Raw genomic sequence first — 24527 nt, 5'->3', positions numbered from 1 at the left:
TAATTTTGTAAAATGTCTATAATAATTAATTTGTAAGATGTCTATAATAATTAATCTTGTGAAACGTCTATAAAGAGTAATTTTGTAAAATGTCTATAATAATTAATTTTGTAAAATCTCTATAATAATTAATTTTGTAAAATGTCTATAATAATTAATTTGTAAGATGTCTATAATAATTAATCTTGTAAAACGTCTATAAAGAGTAATTTTGTAAAATGTCTATAATAATTAATTTTGTAAAATGCCTATAATAAATAATTTTGTAAAATCTCTATAATAAGTAATTTTGTAAAATGTCTATAATAATTTATTTTGCAAAATCTCTATAATAATTAATTTTGCAAAATCTCTATAATAAGTAATTTTGCAAAATCTCTATAATAAGTACTTCTGTAAAATCTCTATAATAATTAATTTTGTAAAATCTCTATAATAAGTAATTTTGTAAAATGTCTATAATAATTAATTTATAAAATCTCTATAATAATAATAATTTAAAACATGTCTATAACAATTAATTTATAAAATGTCTAGACATTAAGACATCCAGAGGTGTACAACAACAATAATCTTCACATCTAGAAATACAGTAATATAAAAATCTAGACAACCACAGCAAAATCTCACAATACAGTGATTTAGAAATAAGAGATCTAAAAACCAGGGGTAGAGATCAGGATTAAGAGTCTAACTTCCTATAATGGCAGAGAATCCAATAAACTGGCATTTTATGAGCACACAGTTTCATTATGTGGCCGATACATCAACCGTCGAATTATAGCAGAGGCATTAATCCTTTCGCTCGATATCTCCATACGATTAACCCTCCTCAAAAAGTTATTTCACGCACACCTAATATAACAGATCAGCGTTCGAACAAGATCGTGATTTTTGAATTCCTTACAGGACAATGCGAGAGTAGGTAAAAAGAGCAGAAGGCATTAGGAGCGATCGGCAATTAATGTCGGCCTAAACGCATCTCTTGCGGAATTATGGTCGACTCGTCGATTGTGAGATCGAGCAAGACGATGCTGGTGACCTTGCACGAGCCACGGTGCATAAACGACGCCGCGTTTATACGACGCTATCAAACAACGAGCGAAGGAAACTCGTTGCGTGTTGCTCGTAAGATATAATTCTCGTTTCGCGGATACAATGGTTCTTGCCGTTTATGCCGCTCGCAAAGAACCTTTGGATTTCGAAGCTCTGTCTCAGCGTTTTATTAATCATCGATCGATCGGATTGAAGAATATCAAGAATTAGCGAGGAACGGATAACGATAACGTTTCTCACGATGGTTCTCCGGGAACAAAACGAATCGCGGAAAATTAATAGGGGGAAGGAGAGTTTCTCTCTCGTGACTCTCTCTCTCTGGTCTTCTCTCCGCTCGGAGTCGGCCGTTAAGAGCGGCGGAATACCTGAGAAACGAGTTGGAAAAAAACGCACGCTCCCGAGAGCGAGGTGAAGGAACGAGTGCACACGAGTCCCTTTTGCCACGAAGAGCAACGCGTTTCGATGCGATGAAGAGAGTCGGCGATAGCAGCAGGTCTATAGAGAGAAACCGATGGGGTAACGAGGATGCTCGGCAAACGAACGAGGGACAGAGACGGGAGAACGGGTTCGACCGCACGGTGAATTTTATCCGAAACTCGGTACGATCTTACCCCTTCCACTCTCCTCGTCGTTCGCCTCGGCGTCCAGCATCTTTCTGTCGTTTTGTCTTTTCGTCGTTCCTTCTGGATTCCTTTTTTTCTCCCCGCCTCACTGTACACGCCGAACTCCGTTCGGTCGAACGAGGACGAAAAGAGGAAAATCGTGGTGCGAGCGAGAGAAAGTGAACCTCGCCGACGAATCTCCATGCTAACAACGAGAACCCGTCCTAATTATTCGTCGAGTGTCGGTTGGAAGATCGTCACCGGCCGCGAAAGAGGGCGAGAGAAGCGAAGATACAAAGAGCGAACGGGTGGTTCGTTGGCGAAACGAAAGAGCGAAAGAGAGACCACAACCACTAGCAGTTGTAGTAGTAGTAGTCGTTCCAGCTCGTGGCAAATGAGCGGCACTCTGTATCGATCACCGGAGGTCACGACTCTCGGATAGGTAAATGCGCGAACATATACGCCAACGCTCAAAAGTATTTCACCCTATGTTCGATCAAACGAATACTTCTCCGTAATTACCTATACATATTATTTCACCGTTTCAGTCTGAGAACTCCATTCACTGTGCACTCGAGCTTTCGCTTAAACAAGGAGTATGTCTAAGCTAACTCAGGTTCCTAAATCTCTCTAGGCTACCTCTTGGTACCTTCTGATGTTCTAATGTACTTTGCGATTTTCTTAGGTTTTACCAAAATTCTGTTTAGGGTTCGTCCAGGTTCTGCATAGAATTTGTCCTAGCTTCTCTGCTTATTGTTAGTATTTTTCTAGGACCTGAATCTCCTCCTTCCTAAGATCTTAGAACCTTCTTAGAACTACCTAGATCTACCGTAGAATATCTCTAGGGAATCTCTCCACAATCCAAATGGAATTAGCGACGTCGAATCGCTCTTAACTTGCGGAATTTGAAAATTTCCCTAGGATCTGCATAGGATGCTATTAAATACTTTTGAGCGTTAGTGTATAGTATACCGTATACGGTGAATACGTGGAGGTATGCGAGGCGTTTATAGCGTTGGCGAGCGTACGTCGAGAGAAATGCGCGAAAAGAAAGAGAGAGGAAGGAGAAAGACGGACAGGTAGTCGGCGAAGCAACGACTTTACGCTGGTTACTTGACTGAACTCGGCCTGCGTGCACACCGGTACCGGAGTTCTCCGCTAAGGTACTTCCGTATACAAACACGAGCGAGTGCTTTTTGTTTAACGATACATCATCGAGCCTCGCGTAACCGTGGAACCGAGCCGGACGAGTCGTCGAATGGATTCTCTATTCTCTTTTTCACGGTGGCGAACGCTGATGCAGAGTCCTCGCGACGATACACACCGTGTACCTATCGAACAATGCCCTCCAAGCTACGATACACATGCGTACATTGATACATAGAATGCTCCACGGGCGAAATGTTTTTATGTGACCACATCGTTACTGCTCGCAAAAATGTTTATAGTTTTGCACCGTTGTTATCGCAGTTTTCAAAACATGTTACACGATGTGGCACGGTTGACAATGTTGAGGATAATGATATTAATTTCTCATGCTAGATATGACATTAAGAATCATATGCGAGGATGAAGAATCATTAGAGATTGTAAGAATCTCCCTTGTTAATAAGAATGGATCGAATGTATTTCCTGCTGATTAATTCTAGCCATTTATGAAAATAGTAATGCGGGTGGACACCCAGCATGGTCACCAGACTAAGCAATCAGCAAGTTCAATTAGTTGTGTGTCTGCAGGTGCCGTTCTCAATCAAAGGGTTTCTATCGTCTCCTATTCTGACCTAACACACGATTTCCCTTCACGACCACACGTACCGCGCTAATCAACGCAAGGATGCGGAACATACGTTGCATCCGCGTGCATAGGGAAACGGACTGCGCGCTCTAGCAGAAAAGTTGAGTTTGACACCTGAGCGAAGGTGGTCTCACGCATCTCGGAAATGACAAAAGCGGAGATACGTATCTTCTCTCGCGTTGAATTCGCCTCTCGTACAATTTGTGTATGGTCGGATCGAAAGTTGGATGATCGCGATGGAGATGTCGAAGAGCAAAGAAGGCACGCACCATAAGATATTCGGAGCACATTGGTTCGACAAGTGTGTCCGGCGTGACAGGGCATCGACCTAGAAACCACATTAGCCGCCGGTAGCCTCGGTTGTCAACTATTTAGAAACGATACTGCGGAGTTGGCGTCGCGGCGTTTCGAGCGATCGCGGTTCCATTCCGTATCAGCTAGCCGGGGCCTCCGTTCCTCCCTGTCCTCGCAGTTGGCTCTCCTTTGGCCGGGCTGGTTTCGATCGTGCGAACAAACCATCCGTAGCCCACCAACCAACGATGGAATCGTGTTCCGTGAGTCCGTCGGGTTTTGCGCGAGAGAGCTGCCGCTTCTCTTCCTCTGGCCTCTACCTCCCCTCGTAACCGTCTCTCCTCCCGGCCCCCTACCTCACTCTCTCACAGAGTATTGAACGAACGAGCACGAGGAGAGGAACCAGGAGAGACCAGAGGCAGCGACGACCGACAGAGATCGAACGAGAACGGCACGAGCGGTAGACAGAGAGAAAGAGAGAGCGAGAGCGAGACAGGAACACAGAAGGTGGAACGAGCTGAAACGCGAACAGGAACACGCGCGAGAAAGATGGAGGCAATGCGAAGCAGGGTAGCCTGCCGGCATACACAGCATAGCCAGAGAGACGTGTCGGTTCTGTGGATCCCTCTTGCCACACGTTTCTCTCTCTCGGTCGTTCGCTAACTTCTCTCTCTCCTTCCTCGTCTTCAGCCTTTCGCGTTACTCTTTCTCTGTCTGCCGTGCTCGCCGAGCTAGTCTACCTCCATCCAGAGCGCTAAAGTCCTCTCTGAAATGCGACGGTAACACCCTCCCTCTCCTCCTCCTCCTCTTCTGCCGTCATCCCGGCGTCCCTTTTCCTCGCTCTCGAATCCCAGCCGCGTCTTTCTCTATCTTTCGTTCGTTCGTCGTCCCTTCCCACAAACGACCCCTCCCGCGGTCCAATCGCGGCCCTCCGTGCCGTACAGATTACAGAACGAGCGAAGAGCAGAGCCCGGTGAGCGCGAGAAGGAGATCCATCCGCGGAAGAAAGACGCCCGCCGAAGAAGAAGAAGAAGAAGAGAGATCAGGACTGCGTCGTCATCTCCTCGCAGAGTCGATGTTCCTCCTCTCTCTCTCTTCCTCTCGCTTTCTCGAGCTGGTCCCTCGCGCAACGACCAAGAACCCGAGCGAAATGCCTGCGTTTTTACAAGCCAACCCGAAGAGAAGACTCGAGAGTACCGCGGACGAGCCGAGAACGATGATACCCAACACCGACGAGCCACACAGCACCGACGACGTTACGCGGATCGAAGTTTGCCAAGCGTCCCCTCGTGTCGCCGAACGGAGGAGCCGAGAACGACGACGCGGTCCGATTTATAAGAACCGATGAGATAAGCTGCCGATCAATGATCGCGAACGGAACTTATGTGTGTCACAAGAGTCCGATAAGATAACGGAGACTCGAGCGACGAGAGTTTCTTCCGTGATGTATGGCGGCCCTCCAATAGGGTAATTAGATTAACTTCGATGCCGAGGGTTGCAAATGTCTGCTGAGCGATTATGAATGGAAACCGCGGTGCATACTGGGTGGCTAAAAATATTGCACTTCCAAACTGCACTTATTTCGCTTAACTCTCTCAAGAGGCACAGAAATGTTGCACAATTGTATTTTCATATTATCAGATATTTAAATCAAACTATAGCAGCTGTATTCACATGTCTTTGCGGTAGGTAAAAATAAAATTGTACCAAAGCTATTAATCGGTAGATACAATCTTTTCGTATAAGTTAAATATATTCATAATGCAACATGCATCGACTTTAAATTTGAAAGATAATAAGAGAATGTGTTCCGTGGTGCAGCTAGCGTAAAAGACTCATCTATCAAGTTTCATAGACTGACGTTAATAGTGATTCAAACATCCCTCAGAATCGAATAAAACGATTTGAGATACTAATCAGGAAATTCACACGGCGTAATTTGAATAAATAGATGTTTAAACTTGCCTCAAAGCGAAGCAACGTAGCGTAGAAGAAGATAATGGCCAGTTAAGAGTAGAACAATCGATAAGATTGAGGAAGAAGAAAAGGGGAAGCGAAGCGGAAACGGAATAAAGAGAAAAGCCGGCGCATCGTTGATCCGGAATACCGAATACATTAATCAATAACAAGGGAGCTGGTCGAATAAAATGAGAACAGGAAAAACAGAGTCGTTTCAATGGGGAAAAGAGCCGCGAGAGGCCTCCGATACAACACAGAAATTCTGAATAGCAACATTAGTCAGTCTCGACGGTTCAACGCTTGATATGTCGTAATTAACGTCGGTCCTTGCTTGATTTTTTTTTTTCCTCCTTTGCGTTCGCAACGTCCTCAACCGTATTTTATCTACGAAACGATCCGCAAAACCGCCAGTTATACACGCTTCTAGTTTGCTTTGCGGTTATGCTTTTGCGTTCGATGCTTTTCCGCTCTGTTATCGAACGGACAACTTTCTGTAATGCGTACAAACAATTTTGAAAACTAGTTGCTAGTAATTCTTAGCTTCGCTCTACTTGCTAGTTTATAGCGTTCGTTTTCAAACTTAGAGTCACTATAAATGGGTTTCTTTAGTTAGAATTGTGTTATATTATATTAGCAAGCTTTGTAATATGTATGTGTCGTGTAAGTACGCATTAGATGGCCATACAGTATTTTCGTATGTAGCATTACCACGTGATACACTGTCACGTGTGGTACCTACACGCGGTACTCTCACGCGTGGTATCTCCATGCGTAGTATTTTCACGTGAGGTATATCCACGCGTAGTATTTTCACGTGTGGTATCTCCACGCGTAGTATTTCCACGCATTGAACTACCATGCGTGGTATTTTCACGCGCAGTATTTCCACGCACTGAAATACCATGCGTGGTATCTTCACGCGCTGTAATCTCACGCTTGGTATCTCCACGCGCTGTACTCTCACGCTTGGTATCTCCACGCGTAGTATTCTCACGCTTGGTATCTCCACGCGTAGCATTTCCACGCACTGAACTACCATGCGTGGTATCTCCACGCGCTGTAATCTCACGCTTGGTATCTCCACGCGTGGTATTTCCACGCATTGAACTACCATGCGTGGTATATCCACGCGTAGTATTTCCACGCATTGAATTACCATGCGTGGTATCTCCACGCGCTGTAATCTCAAGCTTGGTATCTCCACGCGCTGTACTCTCACGCTTGGTATCTCCACGCGTAGTATTCTCACGTGTGGTATCTCCACGCGTAGTATTTCCACGCATTGAACTACCATGCGTGGTATCTCCACGTGCTGTAATCTCAAGCTTGGTATCTCCACGCGTAGTATTCTCACGTGTGGTATCTCCACGCGTAGTATTCTCACGTGTGGTATCTCCACGCGTAGCATTTCCACGCATTGAACTACCATGCGTGGTATATCCACGCGTAGTATTTCCACGCATTGAACTACCATGCGTAGTATCTCCACGCGCTATAATCTCACGCTTGGTATCTCCGCGCGCTGTATTCTCACACTTGGTATCTCCACGCTCTATATTATCAGTCATACCTCCACGTCTTGTATTCTAACCCATAACCAACGTTGCATTTCCCTCTATTCTCTCATACTTCCCAAAAATCAGTTCCACCTCTCCTAACTAAAATCAACTTCCTCCAAAAATCACCCTCAACTTCGACAAATCTTGTCTACAAATATTTCCCGATTGCACGCATTCAACACGTTCCAATATCCGGCTGTCACGCATCGAGCAAGAAGACAAACGCTCCTCGTATTCTTCCGTTTTCGAAGGTTGAATAGCAGCACGGAGGGCCAGGATATCTTTTGGAGGGCCGCAAAAGAACGGCTTTCGGTTTTTTTTTTCACGGCAGCTGCCAGCGAACTAGGATCTCACTGACACGCACGTATATGTGGCTATCGTGTGTGTGTGATCGAGCTTGTACAAAGACGAGGTAAGAACGTTTATACGATAGTGTGAGCGCGTTCGTGTGGCCGCTCGTGTGGCATGAATCCGTGCCACACATGTATCGAGTTTCAGGAGGCACGTTAGGCGTTACCGTCGACCTTCTTATATGGAATCGCGTGCGAGCAGGTACGTACAGGGTGAACAAAAAGTAATCCCCTGACAATTCCTCGATAATACGTTCAACGAATATTTATGCAAAACCGCAACGGTCATTGAGGGACCCTCGAATAGAAGGTTAAGTCGATGACTTCCGCTCTTTGTCCGCTTACCGATTAACAACATATAACCTTATTACGTCGTTTACGCTTAATGTTAATGATAAACAGTTGGTAATAATTGTTAATAATGTCTGCTCGCGATAAACGTATAATTTATGAAGTCTATGGATCATATGATTTATGTTACGTTTATGTTCACGCTGTTACATCATGAATGCATTAATATTCTCAGTCTATTAATAATAAATGCTAACGATCTCCAGCATTCCGACAAACTTACCGACTATGAAACTGTTAATAAATAAACTTTTCGAGCGCAGTAGCCGTATTCTTTTTGCTGCTCATTCAACGTGGCAAGGAGAATATCTTGTGTAAGTCATGATCATTACCTTTCGTACGCCTTGTACGAGAGTCTGAGAAACGGCCAAAGGGAATAATACAAACGTGGCATTGTGCATAGGTGTAGGTTGGGTGGGTGTCGTGAAACGAATAATTGGTCTAGCGTCGTAATCTGATGCGTGTATCACTTTTGAACAACAAACGAACGGCTCCGTTATCGTGCTCATCCGTCTCGACACGGGCGGAGAAATTAAATCGCTCCAGTTTCGAGGTTCGCCGATAATTACACAGGTTGAGCGAATGAAATTGTTCTTTTCGATCGCGTGACCGGCATTATACATAGAGATTATATGATAATTAGATAAACGCCGATCTCTAAGCACTGTCTTCGTTACGTTGGACATTATGAGAATCCTCGCTGGATTTATGATACAGTAGCACCATGATTATACCAATTAATTGATTAGAATGACTGGATAACTAGGTTTACCTCTTACCACACAATTTATCAAATTATGCATTATTTATCTTTTGTGTAATCTATTCTTCACGGGGTAATTAACCTTTATTCGCGTGGATAGCTTCATGGGGTTGTTTCGTGAATTACGTTTCAATGGACAGTCGAGCGAAGAACAGTCAAATGACATAGAACAACGGAAATCGTGTTCCCCGTAATTTTCACGCAACTTTGATTATCAAGATTCGCAGAAAGATAACACCTATTCGACAAGTTGTCTGCAGAATCTTTTCGAATTTCGATCCATCGATAAGCTTACAATGTACGAGCAAAACAAGGCGGACACGAAAGGAAAGATACTCGCAACCGCTAAAATGTAGAGAAACAAGTGTACGTTAATTACTCGCGTTAACTGCACTTTGACTTCCTGTTCGCTCGTTTCTCGTCTCATCAAGGAGGAAAAAACTTGTCGTGCACGAAACGAATTCCGCGAGCGCGTTATCGCGAAAAACAATAACCGAGTCGAATCGAACGGTGAACATAAAACCTTTATTGCAAATTCATCTGTATTTCAAATAAAGAGGGGGAAATATAAAAATAATGAATTAATCTTAATGAAAATAGATTACGGTGGACATTAACGTACCTTCAAAGCGATTAATTCAAGCGAGCATTAATAATTCTGAATTCCATTGTCGCTTCGTATCCTGTTTCTCTTTCTCACCCTTTAACGTTGTCACCCCGACCGCTGACCCAACAACGCCCACCACCGTCGTCATCCACGTTTCACCAAACTCACGTGTTCACCGTGATTCGTGGCCGACAAGTCGAGTTGCTAAATACATTCTCGTTTATTATAGCTTTCCGTAGGTGCACGATCACGATCTCACACTCGTCGCACTATTGTTCCATTGTACCGTGTAATATCCGTCAGTGATATCTTGAAACGTCGTACCAACCGCAAGGTCAACGTATGCCTCAAATAATCATTATTTTAAATGATTTCCAATGATACACGCGGCTGGCTGCCGATGTGTGTGCCCCACACGCGATCTCACGATTATTGATTTTCCGTTGGGCACGCAGGAAAAACATTGCTGATGATAGTAATTGTACGGGCATAATAGCACTTGCGCGTAATGGTGCAGGATACGATTGGAGGAGGAGCTTATCGCTTTTCGTTTTCGGGAAAAAGACTCAAAATTGTCTAGATTTTTTCATTTTTACAAGCTTCATTTTTTATGAAACAACTTAGAACAGCAGAGAAATTCTATTGAAGCAGTGTGGATCCTAAAGACTCTAGCAATCTTGATGTTATCCAAGGATACTATAAAAACCTTGTATGTTACTGGAATCCCTAAGAAAGACTTCGAGTATCTGGAACCCCTGAAATAGAGCTTGAAGGTCTCTAGGACTCTGTATCTTACTGGAATCGCTAAGAAAGACTTTGAGTATCTCTAGAACTCCTGAAATAGACTTTGAGTGTCCCTAGGACTCTTAACAAAGAGTAATGTCCCTGGAATCTCTCAGAAATGTCTTGACTATCGTTAGAACTGCAAAGAACAACCTTGAATGCCCCTAGAATCTCTCAGAAGGATCTTGAGTGTCCATAGAACCTCTATGATGGGCCTCGAATGTCCCTAGAACTCCTAGGATGAACCTTGAGTGTCCCTCGAACCCCTAGGATGAACCTTGAATATTCTTAGAACCCTTAAGATGAACCCAAAATGTCACTAGAACCTCTTACAAGAACCTTGAATATTCTTAGAACCCTTAAGATGAACCTCGAATATCCCTAGAACCCCAAAGATGACCCTCGAAAGTCCCTAGAACCCCTAAGGCGAACCTCGAATGTTCCTAGAACCCCTTATAAGAATCTTGAATATCCTTAGAACCCCTAAGGTGACCCTCGAAAGTCCCTAGAACCCCTAAGATGACCCTCAAAAGTCCCTAGAACCCCTAAGGTGAACCTCGAATGTCCCTAGAACCCCTTATAAGAACCTTGAATATCCTTAGAACCCCTAAGATGACCCTCGAAAGTCCCTGAAACCCCTAAGATGACCCTCAAAAGTCCCTAGAACCCCTAAGGTGAACCTCGAATGTCCCTAGAACCCCTTATAAGAACCTTGAATATCCTTAGAACCCCTAAGATGACCCTCGAAAGTCCCTAGAAGCCCTAAGGTGACCCTCAAAAGTCCCTAGAACCCCTTATAACAACCTTGAATATCCTTAGAACCCCTAAGATGACCCTCGAAAGTCCCTGGAACCCCTAAGATGACCCTCAAAAGTCCCTAGAACCCCTAAGGTGAACCTCGAATATCCCTAGAACCCCCTATAAGAACCTTGAATATCCCAAGAACCCCTAATAAATCCCTCAAACGTCCCTAGGACCCCCAAGGAACATAGAGCATCTCTTAAATAACACAAATAACCTACTAATGTAGTCTTACTCTTTGCAGATGAAATGCATAAAAAATCTAAAAATTATAAAGTCTAACCTAGATACTCTTGAAGTCTACTAAGTTGCAGAAGGAAGTCAGACAAACATAGCCAATCATTTCCGCAATCTAGGATCAGGCCTGTCGCCTAAGAAACCGTCAAACAATTTCTCTGGCGAGTTACGTGGCGGTTGTTAGTTTTTTAGGGCACGTAAAGCGAGTCGGTAGGTTGGTACACGTATATAACGCGGTAGTTGATCAGTCAGGCTGGTATCGATCACGCGACAGCTTCGGTGTAAACGCGTTTCTCCCCTTTCTGCGCGAGGGGCGACATCTAATGTCGTAATGAGTCGATAGACATCGTTAAGCGTTACGAGAATTCGATTATCGCGGTGGGTACAAGCGACGCGCACTTGCCTCGCCATATCGTGCGCGGAAAAGGCCACCGGTAGGAGAAAAAAAAAAAAAATACATTATTCCTCGGAAGCGTCGTGTTCTAGGAACACGCTCCGCGCGATCATTCGCGCGCGTCAATTTATTCCTCGTTGCGTGAAATAGTTTGCGCGCCGTCAGCACGTTCGTACTGTTTTTAAACGCGCTGGAAATAAAAACTGCACACTACGGATTTTGCGGAACGGATCGGAAAAAATACGCGCAAACACGGAGATACTTCGGTTCGGCGCAGGAAATGTTCGCACCGAATACTTTTTGCAAAATTACCATGCGTTAAACGACTTTTGAATAATATGGCGACTGGGTCTTTTGTTCGCGAGGCTATCTTGGTGATGGCTATTCTTCTAAATGGATCAGGTGTTACGAGAATAATCAACTCTACCCTCTATTCTTTTCATGACTGAAAACATAGTGATGTATACACTGATAGTAGTCAACTTTGATTTTTATAGTCCAACTAGTAATTCACAAGTTCAAACATTTTGGAAAGGAACACTCAGTTACCTTTAGACAAGTAACACTGTAATCATAATGAAGCAAAATGGTTGCATAATGTATGTATGATTTATTTTTATAATATTGTATACATAAAATAATTCATATGAATGTAACACAATTTTACATATTATTTTTAACCCCTCCACCCAGTAATCTACATTGAAAAATGATGTACGTACAGGAAATACAATTACATTAAAAAGTGCAGAGCACAAAGACTTGTACACAATTTCAAAAAAATCAAGTCCCTAAAATATTTCAAACTTCCGTATTAAACTCCGATTTAAAATATTTCACAAACTCTTAATATTTTTGCTATTACATCGTACCTCGGAAAAGATTAAAACCTCTCTCTCGAAATCACAGTAACATTTTGTTAATCCACCCTCCGGGCAAAGACAAAAGTCCTTTATGAACGTAGCTGCAGGGAGAGAAAAAAAGCAAGAGACAGGAAAAGCGTGAAAATTCTAAATTTCTAAAAATCAGGGACAGCCGGAGACGTAACGAGCGACAACGCAACTGTCGCGTGTCGTCGTGAATAACGACGTCGATATAATCGGGGATTTTCGAACGGGTGCTACCGTGTAACGACCAACGTGACTACGAGCCGTAACAAAAATTTCAAGCATTACGCAATAAATATGAAAAAAAAGAGAAAGAATGAATGGCATCGCTGCAAACAAAACGAATTCCGCGAAACACGTTACACCCGCGTTTTTCCCGATTTTTTTTTCGGGAAAAAAAGAACGGATTCGACGTTCGATGGACGAACACTCGTTCTGTCACGGCGATCAAGTTAAATTCAATTATTTATTTGGTAAATCGACGGTTAACGTGGAGGGATACACACTTAGGGTGGATACATTTGTGGGAGATATGGAAAGTTTGGGAAATTTGGGGGTGGAGGATTTGGGGATTAAGAATTTGAGGGTTTGAGAATTTGGAGGTTTCAGGATTTGACAGATTGAGAATTTGTAGGTTTGAGAATTGGGGGAAGTGAGAATTTGGGGGTTTGAGGATTTGGAGGAATGAGAATATGGGGGTCTGAGGATTTGGAGGAATGAGAATTTGGGGGTTTGAGGATTTAGGGGGTTGAGGATTTGGGAGAATGAGAATTTGGGGGTTTGAAAAATTTGGAGGTTTCAGAATTTGGGAATTTGAGAATTTGGGGGTTTGAGAATTTGGAGGTTTGAGAATTTGGGGATTTGAGAATTTGGGGGTTTGAGGATTTGGAGGAATGAGAATTTGGGAGTTTGAGGATTTGGAGGAATGAGAATATGGGGGTTTGAGGATTTGGAGGAATGAGAATTTGGGGGTTTGAGGATTTAGGGGGTTGAGGATTTGGGAGAATGAGAATTTGGGGGTTTGAAAAATTTGGAGGTTTCAGAATTTGGGAATTTGAGAATTTGGGGGTTTGAGAATTTGGAGGTTTCAGAATTTGGGGATTTGAGAATTTGGGGGTTTGAGGATTTGGAGGAATGAGAATTTGGGAGTTTGAGGATTTGGAGGAATGAGAATATGGGGGTTTGAGGATTTGGAGGAATGAGAATTTGGGGGTTTGAGGATTTAGGGGGTTGAGGATTTGGGAGAATGAGAATTTGGGGGTTTGAAAAATTTGGAGGTTTCAGAATTTGGGAATTTGAGAATTTGGGGGTTTGAGAATTTGGAGGTTTCAGAATTTGGGGATTTGAGAATTTGGGGGTTTGAGGATTTGGAGGAATGAGAATTTGGGAGTTTGAGGATTTGGAGGAATGAGAATATGGGGGTTTGAGGATTTGGAGGAATGAGAATTTGGGGGTTTGAGGATTTAGGGGGTTGAGGATTTGGGAGAATGAGAATTTGGGGGTTTGAAAAATTTGGAGGTTTCAGAATTTGGGAATTTGAGAATTTGGGGGTTTGAGAATTTGGAGGTTTCAGAATTTGGGGATTTGAGAATTTGGGGGTTTGAGGATTTGGAGGAATGAGAATTTGGGAGTTTGAGGATTAGGAGGAATGAGAATATGGGGGTTTGAGGATTTGGAGGAATGAGAATTTGGGGGTTTGAGGATTTAGGGGGTTGAGGATTTGGGAGAATGAGAATTTGGGGGTTTGAAAAATTTGGAGGTTTCAGAATTTGGGAATTTGCGAATTTGGGGGTTTGAGAATTTGGAGGTTTCAGAATTTGGGGATTTGAGAATTTGGGGGTTTGAGGATTTGGAGGAATGAGAATTTGGGAGTTTGAGGATTTGGAGGAATGAGAATATGGGGGTTTGAGGATTTGGAGGAATGAGAATTTGGGGGTTTGAGGATTTAGGGGGTTGAGGATTTGAGAGAATGAGAATTTGGGGGTTTGAGAATTTGGAGGTTTCAAAATTTGGGAATTTGAGAATTTGGAGGTTTCAGAATTTGGGGATTTGAGAATTTGGGGGTTTGAGAATTTGGAGGTTTGAAAATTTGGGGGTTTGAGGATTTCAGCGAATGAGAATTTGGGGGTTCGAGAATTCGAAGCTTTGAGAATTTAGGGGTTTGAGGATCGGAGAGAATGAGAAATTGAGGGTTTGAAGATTTGGGGGAATTAGAATTTCGGAGTTTGAGGATTTGAGAAGTTCAGAATTCGGAAATATGGGGACGTACGAACTTGGAGGTTTCGGGAATTAGGCATTTGGAGATTCAGAGATATATAGACTTCGAGATTTCATAATTCAAGGGTCTCAACATCCGAAAAATTGGGGGATTTCGAGATTTAGCCCTTTGCACTCGAAGATAATTTTACTGTTTGCAAACAGTGATTTTAAAATATTACTTAAAATTTTAAATGAGTTCTTTTAAGGTCGGGCTAATGACCATGGCAGTCGATGCCCATAACACTAATCATCATCATCATCATCATCTTTTAAGGTTATTATTTCTCTACTAATAATTTCCACTATTACCTATTTCACTATGTTTATACATCATATGAGCATTATTACACAATTAATTAAATAACGCTTACTTCAAATTATTGTATTAAATCGAATGGTGCCTGAGAGGCACCTCTCGAGCGCAAGGGGTTAAAAACATCGAAAGTTAGGAGGCTTGAAGCTCTGACAATTTGTAGCGTTCACAGAATCTGAGCTAAAAAATTTGTAAACCACGGAAATAGAGATATATGAAACTTTAAGAATGAGCAAATTGAAAGGTATAAAAATTTGAAAACCCAAGAGCAGTAGACAAGACGTACAGCGAGCGAAAGAAGGACCGCCATGATTGCCTACAATGCGTCTCATTAGCATAATAGCGAGAACGAGTAGCGGTCGGAGTACAGTTGAACGGAGGACTTGACTCGGCTGGGTCATTGTCATTTAAATCGTTTTTGGACCGAAACGTCTAACGTTTCGGCGTATTCATCAAAACAGTTTACACCGGGTTATTATAGTCGAAGAATTACGGATAATAGTACGGATTATTTAATTAGACGGGCACCCCACTGTACAGACGGTTAAAACGTAGCGGAGGTTTTAAGCCGGGGATGAAGTAGACGCTTGTTTAAAAACGATTATTTTACCGGTTAAATAACCTGCTATTTCGTTCGGGATTTTATCGGTCTGGAATACCCGGGCTACGGATTGCACGGTCTAATGGCACGTACTAAAACAGCCTACGGTCACTCGACGCCGAGAACGACCCTAACAGAGGCGGTCCTCAGGATTACTAACGGTAAACGGAAAACTTTTGAATCTCTCGTAACCGTATAACTATTCTCTCTACGATAGTCGTCGTTGTAACTCGAGCTTTTACGACCGACGTTTCTCTACGCAAGAATTCCAACGGGCGAATAAAATTTAGATTCTCCCTTCGAATTTCTTATCTTCGCTGCGAGACTCGTTAATCATCTCGAGGACAGCGAGTGTCAATACTTCCACTTTTATGAACAAGTTTTAATCCACAACTTTTAGAAAAATCATAAAAAGTTTAAGTTGCTTGATACAAGTCCAGGTACCAATACCATGTGTTCTAACGAAAGGCTGTAATCTGATTATGCATTAAGAACATAATCTCAAACAACATGTTCTGGGTTCTTGTAATACATAATAAGTATTCTTCTACAAATTGAAGTAACAAGATTTTTCTTCGAGGCTAATAGCACATTCGATCAAAATTAATGTACCCTGAAAAGATGAAGTTGTCGGTCGATGATTTCGTCACGCGACACGCACCCTACGATTAACCTAACAATTAATAGTTCCGAGACCGTCGGAATAACGAAATTCGTCATAATTAACCGTTAAACGCGTCATTACCGAAATCTGCATTCACGTTCGGAAGTAATCGCTTTAAACGATGTAAATGCTTTCCTAATTTGAATTCCCTGTAGCGGCACGCTCTCGGAAAGCAACTTTGCTAATTTGCACCGTGCTGATACATTTTACATGGGGGACAGGCATTTATAACTCGAACACAAAGTTACGAATACTGGTAAGCAACTCCTGTCATCAATTGCTCTAGTTTCGCGTGACATAAAACCTCGCCTAATCTAACCGATTGCCAAGGACATTCGGGAGAGTTGCCTAAATCGCTACTTATTCTTTACTACTTCATGTGAACGTGTCAAGGTAAGATTCACACGTGATCTATGAAGTTGTGATGCATTTGTAAACGTGTGATGCATTTGAGAACTCAAACATACATTAGTGGAATCATCACATATGGTACATGAAATCATATGTGATTCTCAAAGCAAATGTGATCTATGAAGATATGATGCATTTGTACACATGTGATGCATTTAAGAATTCAACCATACATGTGGATTCATCACATGTGATCTATGAAGTTGTGATACATTTATAAACATGTGATGCATTTAAGAACTCAAACATACAATAGTGGAATCATCACACATGGTACATGAAATCATATGTGATTCTCAAAGCAAATGTGATCTATGAAGATATGATGCATTTGTAAACATGTGATGCATTTAAGAACTCAAACATACATTAATGGAATCATCACATATGGTACATGAAATCATATGTGATTCTCAAAGCAAATGTGATCTATGAAGATATGATGCATTTGCACACATGTGATGCATTTAAGAACTCAACCATACATGTGGATTCATCACATGTGATCTATGATGTTGTGATATATTTCTAAACATGTGATGCATTTAAGAACTCAAACATACATTTGTGGATTCATCACATGTGACACATGAAATCATATGTGACTCTTAAAGCAAATGTGTAATTCTAATTGTAAAGCAATGTAAAAACATGATCTTGTGACACATTTACAAACATGTGATGCGTTTACGAACTCAACCATACATATGTGGATTCATCACATGTGACACATGAAATCATATGTGACTCTTAAAGCAAATGTGGTGTACTTCTAATTGTAAAGCAATGTAAAAACATGATCTTGTGATACATTTATAAACATGTGATGCGTTTACGAACTCAAACATACATTTGTGGATTCATCACATGTGACACATGAAATCATATGTGACTCTTAAAGCAAATGTGGTGTACTTCTAATTGTAAAGCAATGTAAAAACATGATCTTGTGATACATTTATAAACATGTGATCCATTTACGAACTCAAACATACATTTGTGGATTCATCACATGTGACACATGAAATCATATGTGATTCTCAAAGCAAATGTGTAATTCCAATTGCAAAGAAACGTAAAAACTCCTAAGAATCGACTAGAGTTAGACTGCTTGATTAAACTGAGTATGATGTACCAGATTTTATGAACATATAAATGTGATATGACGTTAAAGTCTCAGAAGTGATACTCCTTTCTGTATAATCAGATATAGTTTACAGTGATTAACAGCGAACAAAGTGATCGATACAGGCAACTCTCCTGATAGAACTACTAATTTGATAATGAAACAGTACCTTAGTCCGCCGGAAGCGAGTCGCTTTTCCTCTTCCTCCAATTTCCTCAACACACAACTCTTTCACCTACGCACCAAAAGCAGACCCACGTTCGATCACAGGCGAATCGGACGCATCCTTTCCAGTTTCTCCGTCCTTTGCTCTCTTCTCTGTCTCGCACTTGCCCTTTGTCCTACTCCGAGTGGGCCGTATGCTCGTCCGCTACATCCATGCGTACCTCCACGTTCGCTTCTTTGTACTCTCTTTCCTTTCGATCTCTCTCCGTCTCTCGACACCGTATCTCGTAGTTTCTTGTTTCGGTGGTTTTCCTCTCGATTTCACCGAGCCACTCGGCAATCGAATTTCCCGAGGAACCGCATAAAAAGGAGGAACAGCTGCGATCACGGAACGTCGCGATCAAGAAGGAGGCGACATTTGTACGCGGGTACCGTCGGAGCGTCACGCGATTTCGTGCAAGCCAACAAGAGAGAGGGGGAGAAAAGAAGAAAGCCCAGTGCCGTCTAGAAGCCGGCGAGTTTTCCTTTCCTCCGTTACGACGAGCTTAGCCGCGCGTTGCCCTTCTCTTCGTCTTCCCGGCCGAGAGAGCTCCAACGGCCTCTAAACAATGAATACAATACACCGTGATGGCTGACGTGCGGACAAAACGCGCGCCGCGAACAATGTCCCGCGAAAAAACGCGCAAGGGTTCTTCGCCGCGACGCCACGACAAAAAAAATCAACTAGAAATCCAACGACTGTGGTCGTTACCGCGCGATACAGATGCAGGAAAATATAACGAAAGTGCACCTAAGATCGGGTTTCTTAACGACTTTCGACACGCCAATTCTGCGCCGCCTCTTAGGGGTGGAAATTAGAGAATTCGCAAATCCGGAGTTTTTTGGTCCTCTGAGAATTTTCAAAGATTTGGTAATTTGGACGTTTGGGAATTTGCAAACATAGATTACTGAATTTAAGGTTTTAGGGGTTGTGAATTTGGAGATGTGGAAATTCGGTAGGATGGAAGATTTGGAGTTCGGAAATTTGAAGATTTAGAAATTTGTAAGTGATGAAAATTTAGAGCTTGAAAATTTCAAACCTTGAAACTTCAGAATTTACAAATTTGCAAGGGTGGAATTTTGCAAAGGTGGAACTTACAGAATATCTAACTTAATATATAAAATTAGCAAATTTGTAAGTGCAGAAAATTTTTGAATCTAACAATATGTACCTCGAAAATTGAATTTACCCCAAATAACATCCCCAAAAATTTCCTTAAGTTAAAAAGCGATAATCCTTGTCTATCGAAAAATATACCTGTAACACCGTATGAGAATGCGCCAGTCAAATGAGTTTCGTTAAAAGGTCCTGGAACATATCCAGTTTAGTCGAAGAAGCACGACACGTTCACGAGAATCACGTCACGGAAATGGTCGAGAGGAGAGCACACGCGTTTCCGTGTGTCACACCGAGGAGCAACGCCGAAGCGGATCTAACGACCAGTGCTGCCACGAATATCGACCAACGATAATGTTTCGTGTCTTTGTCCCGTGGAAAGAAAAAAGAACACTTCGCAGATGCGCGTGCGATCACGAACAGGAGCGAGATAGATAGAGGCTTGGTACGAACAGGATAGTTAAAAATACAGAGAACACGTACAGGCACACGTATAGACGGACAGACACGTGTTTGATCGTTCAACGTGGAAAAACGATGCGTATTATCTGTATATTTTCCAGCGATGCAATTACCCTGAATATTTTGCGAGAACGGTTTTGTTCACGCCTCTGTCATCGCCGAAGAACAGTAGCTTTGCGATATATCGTTCGTTCTACTGTAATATGCTTACTGATAATTATTATCCGTTTTCGTTTATTTATTGCTGTTTGTTTTAATACTGATTTCATTTTTATATTTATTTATATACAAGACATAGAACGCAACCATACGTGTGGATTCTTCACATGTGGTACGTGAAATCATATGTGATTCTCAAATGTGGTATAATTTTAATTGTGAAGCAATGTAAGAATGTGATCTCACTTATAATTAAATGGTACATAAACTACACTAGATTTATGATACATTTGCAATTTTAAATACATCACTTCTCAAGTATAAATATATCTTAATATTCTGTTAAATTAAAATATAGGCTATGTCGATACCATCAGACACCCAATATCCATAGAGAATTTAAGGACAGGCTCAGAAAGCTATCTACGTAATCAGATTTACGAATCGAAAGAGAAGTTGACGGGTTAAAAGTTCTTAGCAAAATCTGTGAAAGCTGATGTTAACGACTACGTGGCGATATAATTCGTATAATACGAAACGTATTGGCTATGGAAGGGAGTCGTACCGTGTCTCGTTGTCGTTTAAACGGCGCAGGTATCGAGCATAATTTTCTATCTGCCTACGACGCCCCGTAAATTGATCGAGGTTACGTCGAACGTATTTCGCTGTACACCGCCGAGCATGGCAGACTGCTATGTAGAAAATTCTGGTATGAGAGAAAGGGACCATTTTTGTTGAATTCTCAGGTTTATAATTTGCAAGTTTGGATATTTGGAAAAAATTGAGATTTAGAAATTTGGAGCTCTGGGCAGTTAGAAATTTAGCATTTGAGGGCAAGTTCTTGGACATATGGACATATTGAAATTTGGGGCGTAAGCATTTGGACATTTACAGCATTCAAAGTTGAAGATTTGTAAATTAGGAGATTTAGGGATTCGGAACTTTGATTTAAAGTTTTGTGATATGAAAATTCAGAATGTTGAAATTGGCTTTGAAAGATACAGAATGTATTTTGAATGTATTTGAAGATGAAAGAATGTGAAAATTTGAGGACGAAAGACTGTGGAGATTTGAAGATAATAAATTTGTAGAAGTAAGAGAAATGGGATGTATCCGGGTGTAAGTCCTGTTCGAAAGGAGGCCTACATTTCAGGCGAGTGTACGTTAAGGGAAAAAGAGTGGCGTATATACGGCTGGAACGATTCTCAGCCGCTTATTACTGACGGGGCTTCGTTCGTGTTCGGTCACGCAACGCGGCCTCGTGGTATCGTGGGACTCTCTGTCGAATGAACTCGTTTCGCGAACAGAGAGCCCGACCCAGCGTTGCTGTGTGCCGTGGTTGTCCACGTTTTCGATGGAAATCGATCGTCCTAGTCGTCGTTGAAAAACGTTCAACGTTCGCGCGCAATACGACGACGACGAGACGTTACGTGCTAGCTCGACCTTTCCCCGAGCCTCTTCTGCACACAGCCTTCGTTCCAGGGGCGGCAAAAAGGGTCCCTGTTCGCCGTCTCTCTCTCTCCACGGGCTCGTTCCGACTCCTTTTTACCCCTCTTTTTCTCGAACGCGCGGCGCCTCCCCTTTCTTTCTATCTTCTGCTTGTTCTGTGTCCTCTTTCGTGCCGTTTCTTTCTCCGTTTCGCGGTCTTTCTCTCTCTTCGTCGGATGTCGTCCGTCCCTGTCACGGTTCTCGTTCTTTGTCGCGCCCGGCTAACTCGCTCGCACGTCGACGAACGAACGGGGCGAGTTCCCGAAATAATCGTGCGTATCGATCCTCACGCGGGGCGTGCAGGGTGAATTTATTCTCGTGCACGGGGAGAACGAGAGACTCGTACAAGCTCGCCTCGTTACTTAATCGTTCCGCGTTAGAAACGAAGGGTATTATAGCGTTCGAGACTCTACGATCCTCCGTCTTACTCGCGACTGCAAATCGCCTAACACGTTTTTCTAACCACCGTATACTAGCTAGTATACCCTCTTCAAATGGTGTATATTGTATATTATTCAGAAACCTACGACGTAAGTATACCTTATGTAAATCTATCTTAAATAAGGGTATCTAGCAATCGTTCTCTATGTTATCGGATGAATCATCGTCCACTAATTTTTCTAACTTTTCTGAAGTAAAGAACCGTATGAGATAAGTACTATCTTCGTACTTTGTTCAAAAGGCTATTCTTCTAAATACTCAAAATAAAGATGATGCAGTTAAAAGCCGATTGAGAAATACATCATATCATATTTCTGAGCCATAGTCAAACTAATCAAATGACTTCCTCTTAATTTGTCTTTCTCTTAAACTAGAATATCGTGGTCCTTGCAAGAATTGTATGTTTGCGTTCTTAGACCCGGTGCAAATTTCCAAAAGTTTGCCGCAGTCGCTGGACCGAACGGTCCAACTTGTACGTCATAGACGAATCGATTTTAGGAGAACATCGCGAGCCAACAATCTTCCTCGAGACGTGTTATTCGAGGAAACTGCGCGTGGTTGGAAAACACGGTTGCAAATCGCGTTTCGCGTAGACTACTGGGCCAAACGATGAAACAAGGTCGCCAGTGCTATTTATCGAAAATGGTAAAAGCTTTCGGAACGCGTATGAAAAGTTTATTCCGTAACTGCGATTAAAACCCTCGAGCGCGTAACCTTCTTCCGAAATTCCCGAAAATGTATTATCAATTTCGTGCTCTCTATAAATATCGATTATCTTGCACGCGGTAATCGCTTTTACGAAACAAAGATTATTTGCATCGCCAGAATTTTGTACGCAAAAATATTATTTAAGGGAGCAATTCCGAATGAGGGGAAAATGGGTGTGAAATTGTCCAGCATTTCGGTGGTCATTTTTCGTGTTTTAACTCTGGGGATTCTAATGAGGAACTCAATTAATATTTCTGGTATTTCAACATTTAAAACATGTATTTTTGTGATATGTTATCGATAATGTATATCTTCAGAGCTTTGAATAATCCAGTCAATTGAATAAATTTTGAATGAAATATCAGAACGTTTAATTAATGAGCCTTCGAATAAATTATTAGATATAGTTTACAAAGTATGTATAGTTAAACATATTGCACATTATCGGTACACGTATACCAGATCAGTGATTCAGAAATCGAAGCATCAAACATTGTCACTATTTCAATAAATATATAATTCTCAGTAAATATAGAAATTTTCAATAAATGAGAACGAAATAAGTGTTGGAGTATCATATAAAACCGAAGTCATTCATCATAGCAAAAGAGGGTGCATAAAGGGTTGGCAATATTTCATGAATCGAATCGATTCCAAAGTAAAGTTAGGATTAGCCCGTGCAGCCAAGTGACAAACATTTATTCATTCACGAGCCGTTCGGTAACCGACTTAAAGGATTCATAGATTCTTTATTCATGTATGCTAATTGCGCTCCACGGATTACGCCGGTTAGTCACGAGATTCATCAGCGCTGAAGGGTTAACGCGTCGTTTACATTCGCTGAATCTAATGTTTCCTCGTTTCTGTGCAATTGTCGTGCAACCAATTATCAACAGCGAGCCGTTTAAACGGTACACGTATGCGGACCGACTGAACTTACATATGTACGGATACGCTCGCGTCTATCAACGAGGCACGGCAACGCCGTAGTCTCTTCCGTGATTAGTCACGTTTCGATTTCATAAGACTATCGATCCTTGCACGGAAAATACGCCCTCTTTGTCTGCTTATCATCTTCGTTTATCGTTTAGACGTGCAACGCGAAAATTTTATGATTGTAAGTAGGCTAACCAACGATATCCAAATAATCGATTCGAAGGAACGAAGTGGGTAAGTTAGGATTTTAATCCTTTGCTGACTGTTTGCAAACAGCAACTTTAAAACTTAGTTAAAAAGTTAAATGAATTCTCTTAAGGTTATTATTTCTCACTATGTTTAAACATCACATGTCATATTATAGAATCAGTTAAAAAATGATTATTTCAAATAATTACATTAAATAAAATGGTGGCTGTCACCTCTCGAGCGCAAAGGGTTAATAAATTATACCGTGTGGGCCGTTAGTGTACAAATTGACACTGCGAAGTATTTTTGTTGCAATTATATTTGGAGTACGTTTTTCGATCTGCAAACGATGTAACGCTTGGTTATACAACACGCGGAGATACGTGTAGCAATTTAACGAGCGAGGTATTTAACGCGATGTAACAAACCCTCAAATATAAAGTTTCCAATTCTTGAATTTACAAATCCCCGAATTCTCAAATTTCCAAATATTCAATTTCCGAGTTATTGTAATTGAATGCGTGGAAATGTAACGAACATGCGGAAAATATCGCGACGATCTAATATGTGGAAAATATCACGCGTGACGATCTAATATGTGGAAATCTAACGCGCAGCGATCAAACGCATGGAAATCAAACATGCGATGATCTAATATGTGGAAATCTAACACACGGCGATTTAATGCGTGGAAACCGAACGTGTGGCGATTTCATATGTGGAAATCTAACGCGATGGTAAATAAAATTTAATATTAGATCAATCTTTTTTCTTGGAATTTTTACTTACATCAGAGCAACACTAATCTATTAGCTGTGACACACAGGGATCATTTTGACCACTGGTTGCAAATTGTTTTGGAACTATATTGAACATTTCTGTTGACTCGTTAACAAATTTTTACATCTTTTGTTTTTATCTGTATAGATTGTGTGGCTATTTGCAGAGCATGATATAATCACAATGAAGAAGTGATCAAAGCAGTGAATTTTGCAAGGTTGTAAAATGGTAATC

General features: G+C 41.7%; 1 protein-coding gene across 18 annotated transcripts in view; it reads right to left on the bottom strand.

The window, feature by feature from the left end:
- The window catches only part of LOC100883255 (bromodomain adjacent to zinc finger domain protein 2B), a 182530-nt gene that overhangs the window by 153326 nt on the left and 4677 nt on the right, over nucleotides 1-24527 (bottom strand). For 2 of the 18 annotated variants that reach the window (XM_012289301.2, XM_012289303.2), the window contains one exon: nucleotides 17979-18575. The exons of the other annotated variants lie outside the window; for them this stretch is intronic. The gene's annotated coding sequence lies outside the window, so the exon portion shown is untranslated. The remainder of the gene's footprint in view (nucleotides 1-17978; nucleotides 18576-24527) is intronic. 18 annotated transcript variants of the gene reach the window in all.

Source organism: Megachile rotundata, chromosome 9, assembly GCF_050947335.1.
Source record: "Megachile rotundata isolate GNS110a chromosome 9, iyMegRotu1, whole genome shotgun sequence".
NCBI lineage: Eukaryota > Metazoa > Arthropoda > Insecta > Hymenoptera > Megachilidae > Megachile > Megachile rotundata.
The sequence above is the reverse complement of the archived record's forward strand: the minus strand, read 5'-3'. Positions and strand labels throughout refer to the sequence as shown.